A 17,453-nucleotide genomic window follows, 5' to 3' on the forward strand; every position below is an offset into this window, starting at 1 on the left:
TAGTTTTAACATTTTTTAAACTCCTTATAGTCCCTTTAACCGAGAGCATTTTCTCCAGTACCCAAATCCAAAAGCTTCTTGACTGGAGAGCAACACTGTAACAACTCATGTGAAAGCTAAAATCTAGAAAAGTGCTGGTAACTTTTTGTCACGTTGTCGCTGCATTTTTGTTTGTTGATGTTTGTTTTCGTCACTTTTTCGTTGTGTTTTCATCTCTTGTTTTTCATCATGTTTTTGTTGTTTTTTCATCGCTTTTTTCATTGCTTTGTCGTCACGTTTTTGTCACATTTTGTTGTTTGTTGTTATGCTTTTCTTTGAAGCTTTTAGATTTGAGTAAAGCTCGGTTACGCCCGGGGGTGAGGGTGAGGTAAAGCCAGACCGGTGGCCCTGGAGCCAGTGGCCCTTCTGTGCTCTTCCAGAATGGACATATGGCCAGTCCGCCCCTGCCAGAGGGACTTGAACCTGCGCCCTGGCGGCCACAGGGCGTAGTGAGAGTGCAGGGTGTGTGAGGTCTGTGGAGATCTGGGTTCCTTTCCTCAGGACTCTGGAGTCTACTGCGTTTTTTCACACTATTTCCTCAGCTTTGCCTTTGGAGAAAACAGCTCACAGGAAACAGATGAAGCTGGGGCATTTCTGGGATAAACAAACTGTGCGTAGATGACAGGATTATATATCACTGAAGGCCCTTAGTGTCTGTGTGTTTGGTCATTTACGCCTGATTGAGAAAAAACTCTGGGCTCTGTTTGTGGAGACTTCACAGTTGTCGGCCATGTTCTTCCTTTCACAGACGTCCTGGTTAAAGAGGAGCCAGAGGAAAAGGGCGTCAAACAGGAGGACGAGCCTGTCGGTGTGAAGAGTGAAGAGTCGCCTCTGTCAGGTCAGTGAGACTTGTTCGTAAGGAGAAGGACAAGGCGACACAGGCGTAACAGACAATGTTCTGACTTAATAATAATAGTATAATATCCCTTGTTTCCTGCAGACGTTCAGACCCAGTGGAGCCCAGAGCCCGAGACTCCACAGATTAAAGAGGAACCAGAGGAACAGAGCGTCAAACAGGAGGAAGAGCAGCTCCCACAGGTCACTGAGACGTCACCAAAGAACATCATCATCACCAAAGAGTCTCGTCTGTGTGATGTTGGTGAAACACACCCAGAGTTTCATGAAAAAGTAAATCTCAACACACGCTTGAAAACTCACAAACGAACCACTGACACATCTTCAGCGGAGAAGAACACAGAGGACGGAGAAAACAACTCTGAGACTGAGGAACAAACGGACCACTCCTCTGACTGGGACTGGGAGCCTCCAGCCAGCGCTTCATCTGCACAGGTGGAGGCCGAGACCGAGGCCGACGGAGTCCAGGCGAAGAACACGAGTCAAAGGAAGAATCACGAGTGCTCAGTTTGTCACAAGAGATTCGCAACCAAGCGTTACTTGAAGAACCACACGAGGCTTCACACGGGAGAGAAGCCGTACAGCTGCTCCATCTGTCAGAGAGCCTTTGCCGACGGTTCTTCCTGCAAGAAGCACATGCGCTGCCACACGGGCGAGAAACCGCACGGCTGCTCCACGTGCGGGAAGGCGTTCTCTCAAAAGGGCCACCTCACGGCGCATTTAAGGACACACACCGGCGAGAGGCCTTACAGCTGCTCCGTCTGCCAGAAGGCGTTTCGATACAGCAGCGCCCTCAAGAGGCACGAGCAGCTGCACACGGGGGAGAAGCCTTACAGCTGCTCGCTCTGTGGGACGCGATTCTCCCACCAGTTCAAACTCAACAAGCACATGAGGACCCACAGCGGGGAGAAGCCGCACAGCTGCGCCGTTTGTAAGAAAGCCTTCGCCGCGGGGTCGTCCCTGCGAGCGCACGTCCGGACGCACACGGGGGAGAAGCCTTACAGCTGCTCCGTCTGTCACCGAGAGTTCAGAACGTGGTCCAACCTCAGGAACCATAAGGTCGTCCACAAGGCGAACAGGCCTTACAGCTGCTCGACCTGCGAGAAGAGCTTCGCGAGGAAGTCCGGCCTCAGCGATCACATGAGGGTCCACACGGGAGAGAAGCCGTTCGCCTGCACCGTCTGCCACAAAGCCTTCTCGCACTACACCACCCTCCGCAATCACAAGGCCACCCACTCGGACAGCAGAGCGCCCGGCGGCGGCAGAGACAAGCCTTTCCGGTGCTCGTGCTGCAAGAAGAGGTTCCCCCGTAAGATTTCCCTCGTCCTGCACTTGGGGAGCCGCAAAGGGGAGGAGCCGTACAGCTGCGCGGTCTGCCAGAAGCCGTTCACCAACAAGTGTCACCTCAGGGCTCACATGAGGAGCCACTCGGCCGAGAAGCCGTACAGCTGCTCAGTCTGCGCGCGCACGTACGCTTTAAAGTGGTATCACTCGCAGCACGTGAAGACTCGCAGCTGCCCGGTGTGTCAGAGAGCGTTTTCGTGTCACAGCGCCCTCCGGAGGCACGAGCGAGCCCACGCAGGGGCCGTCCCGCGCGTCCGGAAGCACCGGTGCTCCGTGTGCGAGAAGGCGTTCACGCAGAAGTGTTTGCTCACGGAGCACGCGAGGCAGCACACCGGGGAGAGACCCTACAGCTGCTCCACCTGCCACAAGGCCTTCACGTACCGGAACGGTCTCCGGATGCACGAGAGGACCCACACGGGGGAGCGGCCGCACAGCTGCCCCGTGTGCCAGGGGGCGTTTGTGAACGGGACGGTCCTCAGGCAGCACATGAGGATCCACACGGGGGAGAAACCGTACAGCTGCCCCGAGTGTCAGAAGACGTTCGCGAGGAAGGCGTACCTCAGGAGCCACATGAAGACCCACACCGGGGAGGAACCTTACAGCTGCTCGGTCTGCCAGAGGACGTTTAAATACAGGAGCGTCTTCACCAGGCACTTGAAGAGTCACACGGGACAGCTGGGTGTCGGGTGATCTTCCAAGCCTAAACCCAACAAAAGGAAAACAAAACTCAGACAGAAAAGTCGGGTCCCAAACCTGGAGGTGCAGGAGGCGCCTGGGCAGTAAAAGAATGGGTTTCTCATAAATGGAGGATCATATGCAGTGGTTCCCAACGTTCTTTGTCTTTCGTGCCCTTTTGGCCTTTCAGTGGTCAACCGTGCACCCCCTACCTCAGGGGCCGGCAACGTCAGGCCCGGGGGCCAAATCCGGCCCTCCTGCACAGAACCTCTGGCCCTCAACATGAATGTGCTCACGTCCCCAAACTGGGGAAGTGGAGGAAGATGAGCCATCGCTTGCTTTGGTGGTTATTGTGTAAAAACAGTATAATATAAATACAAAATGTTACTGTTTACATGTGTTTTTTAACCTCTTAACTCCCACCTGAACTAAGCACTTTTTTGGCTTTACCCAAACCTATAACTTCTTGAAAAGAAAGCTCAACAAAGTGACAAAAAAGCGACATAAACACAACAAACGAATGAGTAAAACATGTCAGAAAAGCAACAATAAAACAACAAAAAGTGACGCGAAAAAAGATCAAAAATACTTTTAAAAACCCACAATAAAAACTTCAAGACGCTCCAAAAATATGACAAAATCGCGGCAACAACGCAACAAAAAGTTACAACTAGCTTTGCAGATTTGGGTAAAGCTGAACTGGAGATAAAAAAAAACAAAAAACAAATCCTATATAATATAAAACATTGGCAATTGCAGATTTTTTTTAACTTTGGGCTTCGGTGGTTCGGCCCTCGGTGATTTGGTGATGATGAAATCCGGCCTCCACCGCACAGACTCGCCGACCCCTGACGTACCTCAAGGCTGTTACAGTTTATTTAGAAAGTACTTACTTAAATATGGTATTTGTAGGAAAAAGGACAATGTTGCCGTCAAAATAAACCTAAAATTCTCCCAAAGCAACACATTTTACTTAAAAGTGTAGCTTTTCCTATAAAAAATGACGTTACATTTCCCCCTTTCTTCAATCTGAAATAACTCCAAGTACCCCCTGCTAAGTCCTCGAGTACCTCCAGGGGTCCCCGTACCCCTGGTTGGGAAACACTGATGTCGACCAGGATGACCAGACTCTAGATTAAAAACTCTCCTGCAAAGAGGAACGTTGTGGAAACACTCGAGCCTCCCGGGTCTTAAAGAGAACGTATTCTGCTTTTTTCAGTCACACAGCACCAGTCTATATCACACTACAATGATGACAAACCTTCTGTTGGTCTGTAAATGCAGTAAATTAGAATAACTGCCTTGTATAAAATGTCTCTCTCAAAATGGCTGTAGTGAATGTCTTGAAATAGGCCTCTGTCTCTTTAAGAACCTCTGACCCTTTCCGACACGCCCCCTCCACACGCTGTCTGTGGCATCAGTGGGGAGGGGGTTCTGCTGAGGAGCAGTGGTCGGTTACTCGGCTGGTGACGAAAGCTCGGAGGCGTCTCCAGGAGGTGGGGGCGTTCCTAGGAGGACTCAGGCAAACCTATCCCTAAAATGGCCGCCATCAGAGTTTTTACAGATTACTCAAAAATACGTGAATGTGCCAAGGCAACACTTCAGGCATGTTTTTAATGAGGGAATGACATAATAACATGATGGAAAGCTTTCGTGGCGCTAGGCTAATGCTAGGCTAGTGCATGTCTATGGTATCAGCTAGCCTGCAGTAAAAACAGTGTGACCCGCTCCACAGAGCACCTGAGGCAAATCACTTATAACACCAGACTAACCATATACATGTCCATAGTGTAATATTTTAAATAGAACCGACCTCCATCACCAGGGGCGGACTGGGACTGAAAAACAGCCCTGGACTCATCAGCAAAAAGAGCGGGAAAGGCGGTCGTAGAAACAGAAGCAAAATCATTCATATAAATAATAAATAATAATGGTCCCAAAATGGAACCTTGTGGCGCACCATACTCCACGGAATTCCTTTTAAGATTCATGTTTTTTTATACTGGGCTTTACCCAAATCTAAAAGCTTCTTGACTGGAGAGCAACAATCAACAAATATAAGCTCGTTTAAATGCAAAATGGTTAAAGTTACTCTATTATCGACACATTCTGGATAACGAGGAAATGAGGCTCTACGTCAGGGGGAGGCAAGTGTGTGCAGTGGAGGCCGATTTTCATCATCACCAAATCACCGAGGGCCGAACCACTGAAGCCCAAAGTAAAAAAAAATCTGCAATAGGCTGCGTTCACGTGACATCACAACATTCTAAAGAGCCTATAGTTTAACATTGAGGTGGGGGTCAACTGACGGTAACTATGGTAACGGTGGTAACTGACAAAATGCATATTTTTATGTCTTTGTTTTTCGGCTCATATCTCAGTCATGACTGGAGGAATCCACATGAAACAAAAACTGTCACAAAGTTCATTGTCTCCTCTGTCGGCTCATATGAACTCATGTCCAATTATTATCTCTAAAAAATGTCAAAAAGTGGTGACAATATGCGAAAACATGACCATGATGTTGTCCAATAGAAAGGACTTTCAAACATAAAAATAATATCACAGGTTTGTGAATCCAATCACGATCAAACACTGAAGAGGAAAAACATTTGTCAATATTCGTTTTGGAGATTTTTTCCAAAAACTGCATTTCTCCCATAGAGTTGTATTGGCCCCGCCCTCCATCTGACATTATGACATCATCACATTCTAAATCGTGAACGCTACCTATTGCCAATGTTTTATATTATATGGGATTTGTTTTTTGTTTTTTAACCTCCAGTTCAGCTTTACCCAAATCTGCAAAGCTAGTTCGCCGCTCTTTTGTCATATTTTTGAAGCGTCTTTGAAGTTTTTATTGTGGGTTTTTAAAAGTATTTTTGATCTTTTTTCGCGTCACTTTTTTCTCGCTCTTTAGTCACTTTTTGTTGTTTTATTGTTGCTTTTCTGGCCTGTTTTACTCATTCGTTTGTTGTGTTCGTGTCGCTTTTTCGTCACTTTGTTGTGTTTCGACGCCATTTTGATGCTTTCTTTTCAAGAAGCTTTTAGGTTAGGTTTTTGTCTTTTTTTTTGCCTTCCTTTTTCAGGTCACAAAATTGTATTCCCTGTCTAAAAATGAACACCATTTTTTTTTCAAAACCATTACACAATAGCATTTATTTGTCAATGACCAAAATATGTACAATGAATTATGACGAATTGTGGCTGTTTGAGGATCTGTTGATTTGAAATCGGCTTGTTGCACGGTATGGCTATGCTAGTTCCTGAGACCTGAAGTTGTGAGCGCCAGTACTTCCTGTCTGTATTCTTTTCCTATACAGATCAGCTCAGACCTGCTGGAACAATGATCATATTGCCTGAAGATCACGTGGTGGGCAGTGAGTTCCTGGTAGACGATCATTTACTGTGTGTTCAAATCTTGACGTAGGATGCAACAAGTTCAGAGGGGACGCCTGTGATCATAAAGGATTGATCGTTTGTCTTGAAGCTAAAGGCTAACATGCTATAAAAATATATACAGATAAAAAAATTAAAGTAGGACAAGATGGTTTATGTGCAGATTAGTTTATTTTTGAGGCACTATTTCAAATGTTACAGTGCATGAAATTAATGTTAGCCTTTAGCTTCAAGACAAACTCACTGATCCTTATAAACATAGACGTCTCCTCCGCTGAATTATTTACACTGTACAGCAAGTTGTTCACCTGCAGGAAGTGATCGTCTACCCGGAACTCACTGTCCACCACAGAATCTCTTGGAAACAAGATGATTTGAACGAGTCTAAGCCAATCTTAATGGAAATGAATACGGACAGGAAGTACTAGCGCCTACAACTTTCAGCTCACAGGAACTAGCGTAGCCACATTGTGCAACGAGCCAAATAGTCCACCGAACACGGAGAGGTGAAAAATATGACTGTCAGTATTTTTTATGCGAAAGTTATGGCCCCGGAGATGCAGACACAAATATGGCTCTTTAGAGAGTTTTTACAGATTACGCAAAAATACGTGAATGTGTCAAGGCAGCACTTCAGGCATGTTTTTAATGAGGGAATGACATGATAACATGATGTAAAGCTTGAAAAAGTCCATTTTGCATAATACCCCATAAAAATGTGAAAATAAAGTTTGTCTGTTTTCTTTCTAATGAGGCTTTGCGCTGTTAGAAGCTTTTAGATTTGGGTAAAGCCGAACTGGAGCCATTGCGCTCGGTTAAGGCGGGGGGTAAGAGGTTAAATGAGGAGGAGGAGGCTCCGGGAGAGGGAGGAGGGACTGTCTGAGGGGCCACGGGCTGGATCTGGGGAGACATGGACGTCATTGCGGTGAAAGTTGAGGAGGAATACGAGCTGAACCCCCGGGCTCTCACAGGTCCGTGTGTGTGTGGAGTTTGTGTAACACGGAGGGTAAATATGTAGCCGCTGACGTCACAGGCTATGGCTAACAGATGCTAGCCTTCACTAAGCTAACGCCTTAATGTAACACGACTGGTGAACTTTGTGCAGCTAAAGGGTGATGTATCGGTGTGAGTCGTGGCGGGAGCGCGGGTGGATCTGACGGGGTTTCGCGCACGTGCTCAGTGGTTTGTTTGTTAGCATTAGCAGCTAGCGTCCATTGGTTTCCCATAAGCGGTTAGCAGCGCGTTTTAACCTCTTAACCCCCGCTCGAACCGAGGGCTTTTTTTTTTACTGTTCGGTTTTACCCAAATCTGAAGCTTCTTATATTAAGCCCTTAACTCCCACCTGAACCGAGCACATTTTCTCCAGCTTTACCCCAATCCAAAAGCTTCTGGAAAAAAGGTGTGAAAATAGCAACAAAACTGAGACGAAAACAATGATGAAAATGTGAGAAAAGTGAGGAAAAAATGACGAAAAAATGACAAAAATGTGACAAAAAAGTGAGAAAAAATTGAGAAAAAATGAACGAAAAGGTGACAAAAAAATGGACAAAAAGGTGATAAGAATTTGACAAAAAAATGCGAATAATTTGACGAAAAAGTGGGAAAAAAAGAGAAAATGCTCTTGGTTCAGGCGGGAGTTAAGAGGTTAATGGCTTTTAAAAAAGCGCAGAAAATGCAAAAAATGCGACAAAAATGTAAAAAGTGACAAACGAACCAAAAACGTGACCAAAAACACTTTTCAAAAATACGACCAAAAAAGTTGCGATCTGTTTTGTAGGTCTTAGCTTTCAAATGAGGAGTCACACAGGCCGGCGAGCTCCAGTCGAGAAGCTTTTAGATTTGGGTAAAGCTGAACTGGAGAAAATGTGCCCGGTTCAGGTGGGGGTTAAGAGGTTCATCTAATGGATGGTACTCGGATACATTTACGCAAGTTACTTTTGCACTTTTTGTCTTAGTCCTCTTTACTCACTAGGTCATGGTATAATGCAGTATCTGTAACTCGTGTCACTGTGAGTAAATCAGTGAATAAAAAGGTGAAGTTCTTATATGTTATTATTTGTGTTTTGCTTGAATCTTCACAATGAGTTCTTATGTTTTTAGAATATATTCAGATTATTTCATGTTTTGTTTCTCATAATTTATATCACCAAAGAAACATGAATCTTCTCCAAGTACTTTTACTTGAGTAAATAAATAATAAGCTAAATAGAGCTCCACAGTCCCGCCTCCTCTCTGTTCCTGAAGTAAAACCCCCCTTGCTTTGAGACCGTGTTGATTTGGAATAAAGTCTTTAACTCCGTCAGCTTGGGCTGAATCCAGCTCTGTGGTTATAAAGCGACCGCAAAGTCAGACGCAGGTGAAAAAAGCACGTCTGAGATCCATCTAGTTTAACTGCGAGGCTTCGTCCTAGAACTACATTACCCAGGATGCTCGGGAGATTTACTACGAGACTTTTGATTGGTGGAGCTTCACGTTCCCACACGTGTTTATTTATTGTAATGTAGACGACATATTATAAACAATGTATTAAAACATAATGCCGGCAGATAGTTGACGTTTTATCCATATCTAACACTGAGAGTAAGAAAAACGTCAGATGGATCAAAAAAATGTTCCCAATGATCCAATTAAACGAACCACCATCATTTTTATTCCAATTAGCCTGATTCAGATTGTTTAATAGTGAAATAATATAGAACTTTTGTCTGCAAAGTAAAAGAAACTGGCCGTGTTTGCTGAAAACCTGGTTGCCTTGACCAGCGGGCGCGATGTCGCAATGGTTCTTGGGATACGGAGTTTCTATAGTCAGGAAGTGAATGATGTCACAGCCTTGTACCTTTGCCTTTTCTTCAACATGTCGTCTTCTTTTGGATTGAAATGAAACATTATATGGTCACGAATTGCTACATAGCTGATTAGCTTTTACGGTGACCTTAAACTCTTAATATGTGAATTTTTGGAAAATCGACGGTCGTGTAGACGGGGATTTTTTGCTTCCGGAGCAACAGGACCACAGGGGGCGGGACTGTGGAGCTCTATAGTATTTAGGCCACTACTTTTTACTTCTACTTAAATGCAAGTTAGACATTTTATACTCACTACTGCCACCTCAGGTCACACGTGTAACTGCAGCTGCTATATTAAGCTCGTGCATGACGGCACTTTAGACCCGAAGTAACACCTTTTTAGTGACTGCAGGATTTTAGAGGCAGTTGTGGTGAACAGGTCTGAGCCCATTCTACACATGAGGACATGGAGGAACATGTAGTCACTTTAAACTTATTTCAAAGACAGTTCCTCACACTTTAATGACTGGGCTCCTCGACCCGCCTCTGGCCAATGTTTCTGAAACTAAGTAACTTACTTAACTTACTCTACATTGAATGCATTTCTGGAACACACAGGTGCTTCTGATGAGAATAAACAGAAACAGTGCTTCAGGCAGTGCAGCCTTTAAGGAAGCATTATTCTAACAAAGTGAATGAAAACCAGGCTGAAAACTTTAAAGACCAGAGTTTTGTTTCTGTGGAGCTTCTCTAAAAGCTGTAACGTCAGAAGCCTTTTTCACATGTGTTTGTAGAGACTTCTCAGGCTTTACAGAAATGTTATTTTACAGACGTCCAGATTAAAGAGGAGCCAGAGGACGAGTGCGTCAAACAGGAGGACGAGTCTGTCTGTGTGAAGAGTGGAGAGTCTTCAAAGTCAGGTCAGACTCAGTCCAGGCATTGGTTTCACCTGCTTGTAGTGCCTGCTGTGGTTGGGGGGCGGGGCGAGCAGGCAGCTGGACAGCACATAAACTAACACATTTAAATGGGAAAGCCTGTCTCATATGTGTTTAACTTTCACTGTCCTGACTTAATAACACAGTTTATCGTCTCCTGCAGACGTCCAGACCCAGGGGAGTCCAGAGCCCAGTCTGAAGCAGGAAATCCTCGAGACTCCACAGGTTAAAGAGGAACCAGAGGAACCAGAGGAACCAGAGGAACCAAAGACCAGCATCGTTGTTACTAAAGTGTCTTCACAGAGCGACATCAGCGAGAAACACAACCCTTCAGCTGAAGTAAACACCGAAACTGAGGAACACACGGACAACTCTTCTGACTGTGACGATGATGAAGACTGGGAACCTGCCCCAGAGGCGACTGTGACTGCCCCAGACGGACACGCGGGAGGGAAACACCAATGTGCTTTCTGTCAGAAGAGATTCACCAACAAACACAAATTAGAAATCCACACGCGAGCTCACACCGGAGAGAAGCCGTTCAGCTGTTCAGTCTGTCAGAAAACATTCACTCAAAAGGGGAACCTCATCACGCATATGAAAACACACACTGGAGACAGACCTTACAGCTGTGCAGTCTGTCAGAGAGCATTCACACAGAAGGTTTCTCTGGACGTGCACATGAGGAGCCACACAGGAGAGCGGCCTTACAGCTGCCCAGTCTGTAGCAGCACGTTTGCCCAAAGGGGGACTCTGGACGTTCACATGAAGACGCACACGGGGGAGACGCCGCACAGCTGCTCCGTCTGTCAGAAAAGGTTCGGGCGAAGTGCGGACTTGAGGAAGCACATGAGCATCCACACCGGAGAGAGACCTTTCAGCTGCTCCATCTGTCAGAAGAAACTCACCCGAAAGACTGCGCTGAACATGCACATGAGAACACACACGGGAGAGAAGCCTTACAGCTGCTCTCTGTGTCAGGAAGCCTTTACCCAAAGGAAGGGTCTCAATGTCCACATGAAAACTCACAGGATTCAGTGACTCTTAACATCAGAACAATCACGATGACCTCGAAGCCTGAGGAGCAACAAAGGTTCAACACAAAGGAAACGGATCTACTCAGAAACAGGAACATTCAGAAACCAAGTCAATATTTACACACTGAGTGCAAAAAACAGAAGAAAACGTGTTGGTCTGAGGAGGCGTGTGTTAGTCTGAGGGGGTGTGTGTTAGTCTGAGGGGGCGTGGTGTTAGTCTGAGGGGGTGTGTGTTAGTCTGAGGGGGCGTGGTGTTAGTCTGAGGGGGCGTGTGTTAGTCTGAGGGGGCGTGGTGTTAGTCTGAGGGGGCGTGGTGTTAGTCTGAGGGGGCGTGGTGTTAGTCTGAGGGGCGTGTGTTAGTCTGAGGGGCGTGTGTTAGTCTGAGGGGGCGTGGTGTTAGTCTGAGGGGGCGTGTGTTAGTCTGAGGGGGCGTGTGTTTGTCTGAGGGGCGTGTGTTAGTCTGAGGGGCGTGTGTTAGTCTGAGGGGGCGTGGTGTTAGTCTGAGGGGGCGTGTGTTAGTCTGAGGGGGCGTGTGTTAGTCTGAGGGGGCGTGTGTTAGTCTGAGGGGGCGTGGTGTTAGTCTGAGGGGGCGTGTGTTAGTCTGAGGGGGCGTGTGTTAGTCTGAGGGGGCGTGGTGCTAGTCTGAGGGGGCGTGTGTTAGTCTGAGGAGGCGTGGTGTTAGTCCGAGGGGGCGTGTGTTAGTCTGAGGGGGCGTGGTGTTAGTCTGAGGGGGCGTGTGTTAGTCTGAGGGGGCGTGTGTTAGTCTGAGGGGGCGTGTGTTAGTCTGAGGGGGTGTGGTGTTAGTCTGAGGGGGCGTGGTGTTAGTCTGAGGGAGCCTGGTGTTAGTCTGAGGGGGCGTGTGTTAGTCTGAGGGGGCGTGGTGTTAGTCTGAGGGGGCGTGTGTTAGTCTGAGGGGGCGTGTGTTAGTCTGAGGGGGCGTGGTGCTAGTCTGAGGGGGCGTGTGTTAGTCTAAGGAGGCGTGGTGTTAGTCCGAGGGGGCGTGTGTTAGTCTGAGGGGGCGTGGTGTTAGTCTGAGGGGGCGTGGTGTTAGTCTGAGGGGGCGTGTGTTAGTCTGAGGGGGCGTGGTGTTAGTCTGAGGGGGTGTGGTGTTAGTCTGAGGGGGCGTGTGTTAGTCTGAGGGGGCGTGTGTTAGTCTGAGGGGGCGTGTTTTAGTCTGAGGGGGCGTGTGTTAGTCTGAGGGGGCGTGTGTTAGTCTGAGGGGGCGTGTGTTAGTCTGAGGGGGCGTGGTGTTAGTCTGAGGGGGCGTGGTGTTAGTCTGAGGGGGCGTGTGTTAGTCTGAGGGGGCGTGGTGTTAGTCTGAGGGGGTGTGGTGTTAGTCTGAGGGGCGTGGTGTTAGTCTGAGGGGGTGTGGTGTTAGTCTGAGGGGGCGTGTGTTAGTCTGAGGGGGCGTGTGTTAGTCTGAGGGGGCGTGTTTTAGTCTGAGGGGGCGTGTGTTAGTCTGAGGGGGCGTGGTGTTAGTCTGAGGAGGCGTGTGTTAGTCTGAGGGGGCGTGGTGTTAGTCTGAGGGGGCGTGTGTTAGTCTGAGGGGGCGTGTGTTAGTCTGAGGGGGCGTGGTGTTAGTCTGAGGGGGCGTGTGTTAGCCTGAGGGGGCGTGTTTTAGTCTGAGGGGGCGTGTTTTAGTCTGAGGGGGCGTGTGTTAGTCTGAGGGGGCGTGTGTTAGTCTGAGGGGGCGTGGTGTTAGTCTGAGGGGGCGTGGTGTTAGTCTGAGGGGGCGTGGTGTTAGTCTGAGGGGGCGTGTGTTAGTCTGAGGGGGCGTGTGTTAGTCTGAGGGGGCGTGGTGTTAGTCTGAGGGGGCGTGTGTTAGCCTGAGGGGGCGTGTGTTAGCCTGAGGGGGCGTGTGTTAGTCTGAGGAGGCGTGGTGTTAGTCTGAGGGGGCGTGTGATAGTCTGAGGGGGCGTGGTGTTAGTCTGAGGGGGCGTGGTGTTAGTCTGAGGGGGCGTGTGCTAGTCTGAGGGGGCGTGTGTTAGTCTGAGGGGGCGTGGTGTTAGTCTGAGGAGGCGTGGTGTTAGTCTGAGGGGGCGTGGTGTTAGTCTGAGGGGGCGTGGTGTTAGTCTGAGGGGCGTGGTGTTAGTCTGAGGGGGCGTGGTGTTAGTCTGAGGGGGCGTAGTGTTAGTCTGAGGAGGCGTGGTGTTAGTCTGAGGGGGCGTGGTGTTAGTCTGAGGGGGTGTGGTGTTAGTCTGAGGGGCGTGGTGTTAGTCTGAGGGGGCGTGGTGTTAGTCTGAGGGGGCGTAGTGTTAGTCTGAGGGGGCGTGGTGTTAGTCTGAGGGGGCGTGTGTTAGTCTGAGGGGGCGTGGTGTTAGTCTGAGGGGGCGTGGTGTTAGTCTGAGGGGGCGTGGTGTTAGTCTGAGGGGGCGTGGTGTTAGTCTGAGGGGGCGTGGTGTTAGTCTGAGGGGGCGTGGTGTTAGTCTGAGGGGGCGTGGTGTTAGTCTGAGGGGGCGTGGTGTTAGTCTGAGGGGGCGTGGTGTTAGTCTGAGGGGGCGTGGTGTTAGTCTGAGGGGGCGTGGTGACAACGCAGAGCGGCTTCACATGGACAGATCAAAACAGTTGAGATTTGAACATTTCTCTGAGTTTTTAAATGGTTAAAATCGGTCCAAGGACGACTGAGAAACATCGAGAACACGCGGTGTTTCAAAACATGTCAACAATGTCGTTGAAAATTGACAAAACGAGTATATTTTTCTCTTCCCTTAAAGTGCAACTAAACGGGCGTGGCAGAGCCATTCCCCACCCACAAACAGAAGTCAAAAATTGCTGAGAAAGGGGTGGTCTCGGAGGCTTTGGGGGAGACGAGGGGGGTGAGTGTGTGGGCGGGGTCTGCTCTGTTGACAGTCTCAGACCGAGCCCCTAGATCTGACAGGACTGACAGACGGCTGTTACCGCTGTCACCACTGTGCGCAAGGTTTATTTTTTCGTAAGAGAGTTGGTACATTCTCATGACTTGTGATTGCTTGATGTAGCAACTAGTGATGCGGGTCAGGGTTTTTTTCAACCCGCGGGTCCCGCATTTGGAGCAGGTTCTAACCCGACCCAGCCCGCCCCGCAACGTTGTTCTATTTTTACAACCCGCCCCGCCCCGCAACCATTAAATATTAGGCGTTACAAATATGATCCGTATGAGCAGCACCGGCGTGTCATCGCGCGCGCTCTCGCTTTCTCTCTCCCTCCGACGAGCGCTGGGCAAGAGAGGAAGAGAGCAGAGGTCAGCCTAACGCGAAGTCACACACAGTCGTACATACGGTGGAAAACAGGAGACATGAGCGCCACAAAAGCGTTCTCTGGATCACAAGCTGCAAAACGCTGCTTGTTTTATGAAAATCCGACGTATATTTACGCCAAAAACCTGCTGTAAAGACGACGGTGGAACCCGCAACCCGCGCATCACTACCATTGACAGTGGATCACTAGTAGCAACTATCCTACGAAAAAAAAAAAACATCGCTGTCGCTAGACGACTCGCTCGCTGTCAGTGACTGCGAACAGAGAGAGAGCATCGCACAGTAGCTTTTCTAAGGGATTTATTCCTCTACACCACCTCAGCCGAAGTGTGAGCATCGCAGGGGCGCCATCTACTGGTTTGACTCATGAGCTCAGGCGGTGTGTGCGCGACGCGTGTCCTGGTTGCTACGTGACGGAGGCGGAGGCGTGTGTGGGCGGGGCCACAGAGGCAGAACTGATGACGTTTTCTGGACGCCGTGGACACACTCTCCTCCAACCGCAAAATATCAAATGTAGTTGCTGCGTGAAACCAGTAGGGGGCGCGAACCATGCGGTTTTAGACACAAAAGTGAGATTTTGAACAAGTTTGCACCAAATGTCAACATATTGACTGGGACATGTGGCTAACTCTATTCAACAACCATTTAGACCGTTTATCAGCAAAAAAAAGTGGATTTGGTGTTTAGTTACTCTTTAAAGGCCCTATACCTGATTTTCTGATTGTAAACAATGAAAGGCGAAGCGACTAAATTTAAATGTTCGTTGTTTTCCAAACTCATTCATAACTTTCCTAAAACATTTGCAGCATCCAAATTCTTTACAGGGACAAGTTTATTTGCACATTTCACCAAAATGATAGAAAAATAGCCTGAAAGATCATGAAATTGATTGTTTTATAATTTGATGCAGTGTTTTCCCGTCAAGCGTATGAGTTTACTTCACTAAAGGAGGGTCAAACACATTCCATTTCTAGAAATAAAATCAGGTCCTTTAATGTTAAGTCTCCGTCCAGAGAGGAGTTAATCAGCTTAGAGTCTCATCTCGTTAAACATTACAGCTGTACGTGATTTCACAAGACTTTCTCTCATGTGTTCACAACAACTCATGTGATTTAAGTTTATTGGAATTGTTCTTTAAAAGCATTGATTTTAAGTGTGAAACTGTTATTTTCATGTGTTTTTCTCTTACTTTATCTTTATTAACCTCGTAACCAGATGTTCCAGTGCGGTACAGTAGGGGGCGGTATGAGCTTAAGCTGTTTACCGCCCGCCAATAAACAAACGAAGAAGAAGCGGCAGCGAAGAGCGCGTGCGCTGCGGAGTGTGAAGGCAACAGCTTAGTAAAAGTTCTCTGAGCAGTAATTCTGCACCAGGTACAGTTTGTAGAGTCGGAGAAAAAGCAGAACAAGCTGAAACTCTGAGGCAGCGGTTCGTTTTGAGCGGTTTATGAACAGCAGAGGCACCGGAAACACCGCTGTTTCTGAATGAAGCTAAAGGAAGCTAACCGTTAGCATAACAGAGCACGAGCGGACAGGGAGAAACGCACGCGCTCACGGAACAACAATGGAGGACATCAAACCCCCTCGGCAGTGGCGCGTGGACTCTGAGCATCTCTCCGAGTCGTGGAAGACTTGGAAGGAAGAGTTTACTGTGTATCTGGAGGCGGAAGAAAAGGCGCGGGTGAAGCTTTTCTCCGGCCTGATCGGAGCGCGGGGCAGAGAGCTCTGTGGGCCGATCACAGACTCCGACACAACCGTCACTGTCGCCAGTTTGATGGCGAAGCTGGACGGACTTTGCAACAGAGTCAATGAAACAGTGGAAAGGTACAGATTCTTTGAGCGAAACCAAGCTCCGGGAGAATCTGTCGACACATATGTGAGTGACCTGAGAGCGCTGGCAAACACCTGCAACTTTGGGCCGTTAAAGGATTCACTGATACGAGACAGGATTGTCTGCGGCTCACACAGCTCAAGCTGGAGAGAAAGACTCCTCACAGAAGAACATCTGGACCTGGACACGTGTCTGCACATCTGTAGATCCATGGAGGCGTCACGTGAGTGCACAGGGATTCAGCGGGGCTTTGTTACACTTTTTAAATAAAAGAGCTTTGAAGGGTTGAATTTAAAGTATGTACTTTTAAGACCAGCTCCTCTAAAGAGATGTTTATAATAATAAGTAATGCAGAAGTTTGTGTTTTCTCGTGCAGGGCTTGGAAACAAGTGTTCAGAGCAGCTAACGATTAGCCACGATTAGCTTCATTTCTTACTATGGCGTTAACGACTGCAGATTTTCTTCGGTCGACTTATCAATAAAGTTGCGTTGACTAATTTACGACTCATTTACATTGGGTTTGGGAAAATCTACTGTTACCATGGAGATCTTTCATGTTTGCCGCGGATTTTCCATGGACTGGTAACAGTGGAAAAGGTGAATAAAAAGACGCGGAAAAACTCCTCCTCTAATGGTGAATCTAACTCACTGTGGTTAATGGAACAATAACTTAGGGCTGTGCAATTAATCGCAATTCGATTACGATTTCGATTACAACAGTAAAGTAATTCAAAATTAGCATAATTGCAATAATCGAAATGTTCCCTTTTTTTTTTTTCAATTTTTTTTAAATTTTCTTTGGCCATTTTTTTTTTTGCAAAGCAGACTTGCATTATTTCCTGGCGCTGGGATTATTTTCCCTTCGCTTTTCACCTGCCACGGCTCATGCGTTTGTCTGACATAAAAACAAACAGCGCTGTGTGATGATGTCATCAGGCCGTGCTGCTCAGTTTACTTGCACAGGTGTGAGGGCCGGCCAGCACGGGCAGGCGTGACGGCTGGCCAGCAGGGGGCAGGAGTGAGGGCTGGCCAGCAGGGGGCAGGAGTGAGGGCTGGCCAGCAGGGGGCAGGTGTGAGGGCTGGCCAGCAGGGGGCAGGTGTGAAACAGAGACCTCTCTTTAATCAAGGCAATCTTTAAATCATTTGTACTTTTTTGACTGTTCAGAAAACATAAAGTATCATCATAGTGTTTTGATTAATACATAAATAAAGTAAAGATAGACTTTTTTTTTTAAAGGCAACAAAAAATCGTTTGAATAATCGTGATTTCAATTATGACAAAAAGAATCGTGATTATTATTTTTTCAATAATCGAGC

At 47.7% G+C, this 17,453-nt stretch overlaps 1 protein-coding gene across 1 annotated transcript in view; it reads left to right on the forward strand.

Annotated features, from left to right (window-relative positions):
• The window catches only part of LOC306964332 (uncharacterized protein), a gene marked incomplete at its 3' end in the record, with an annotated part of 391,619 nt that overhangs the window by 354,543 nt on the left and 19,623 nt on the right, over positions 1-17,453 (forward strand). The window lies entirely within an intron of this gene.

The sequence above is a fragment of the Gobius niger genome, assembly GCF_951799975.1.
Source record: "Gobius niger genome assembly, chromosome: 6".
NCBI lineage: Eukaryota > Metazoa > Chordata > Actinopteri > Gobiiformes > Gobiidae > Gobius > Gobius niger.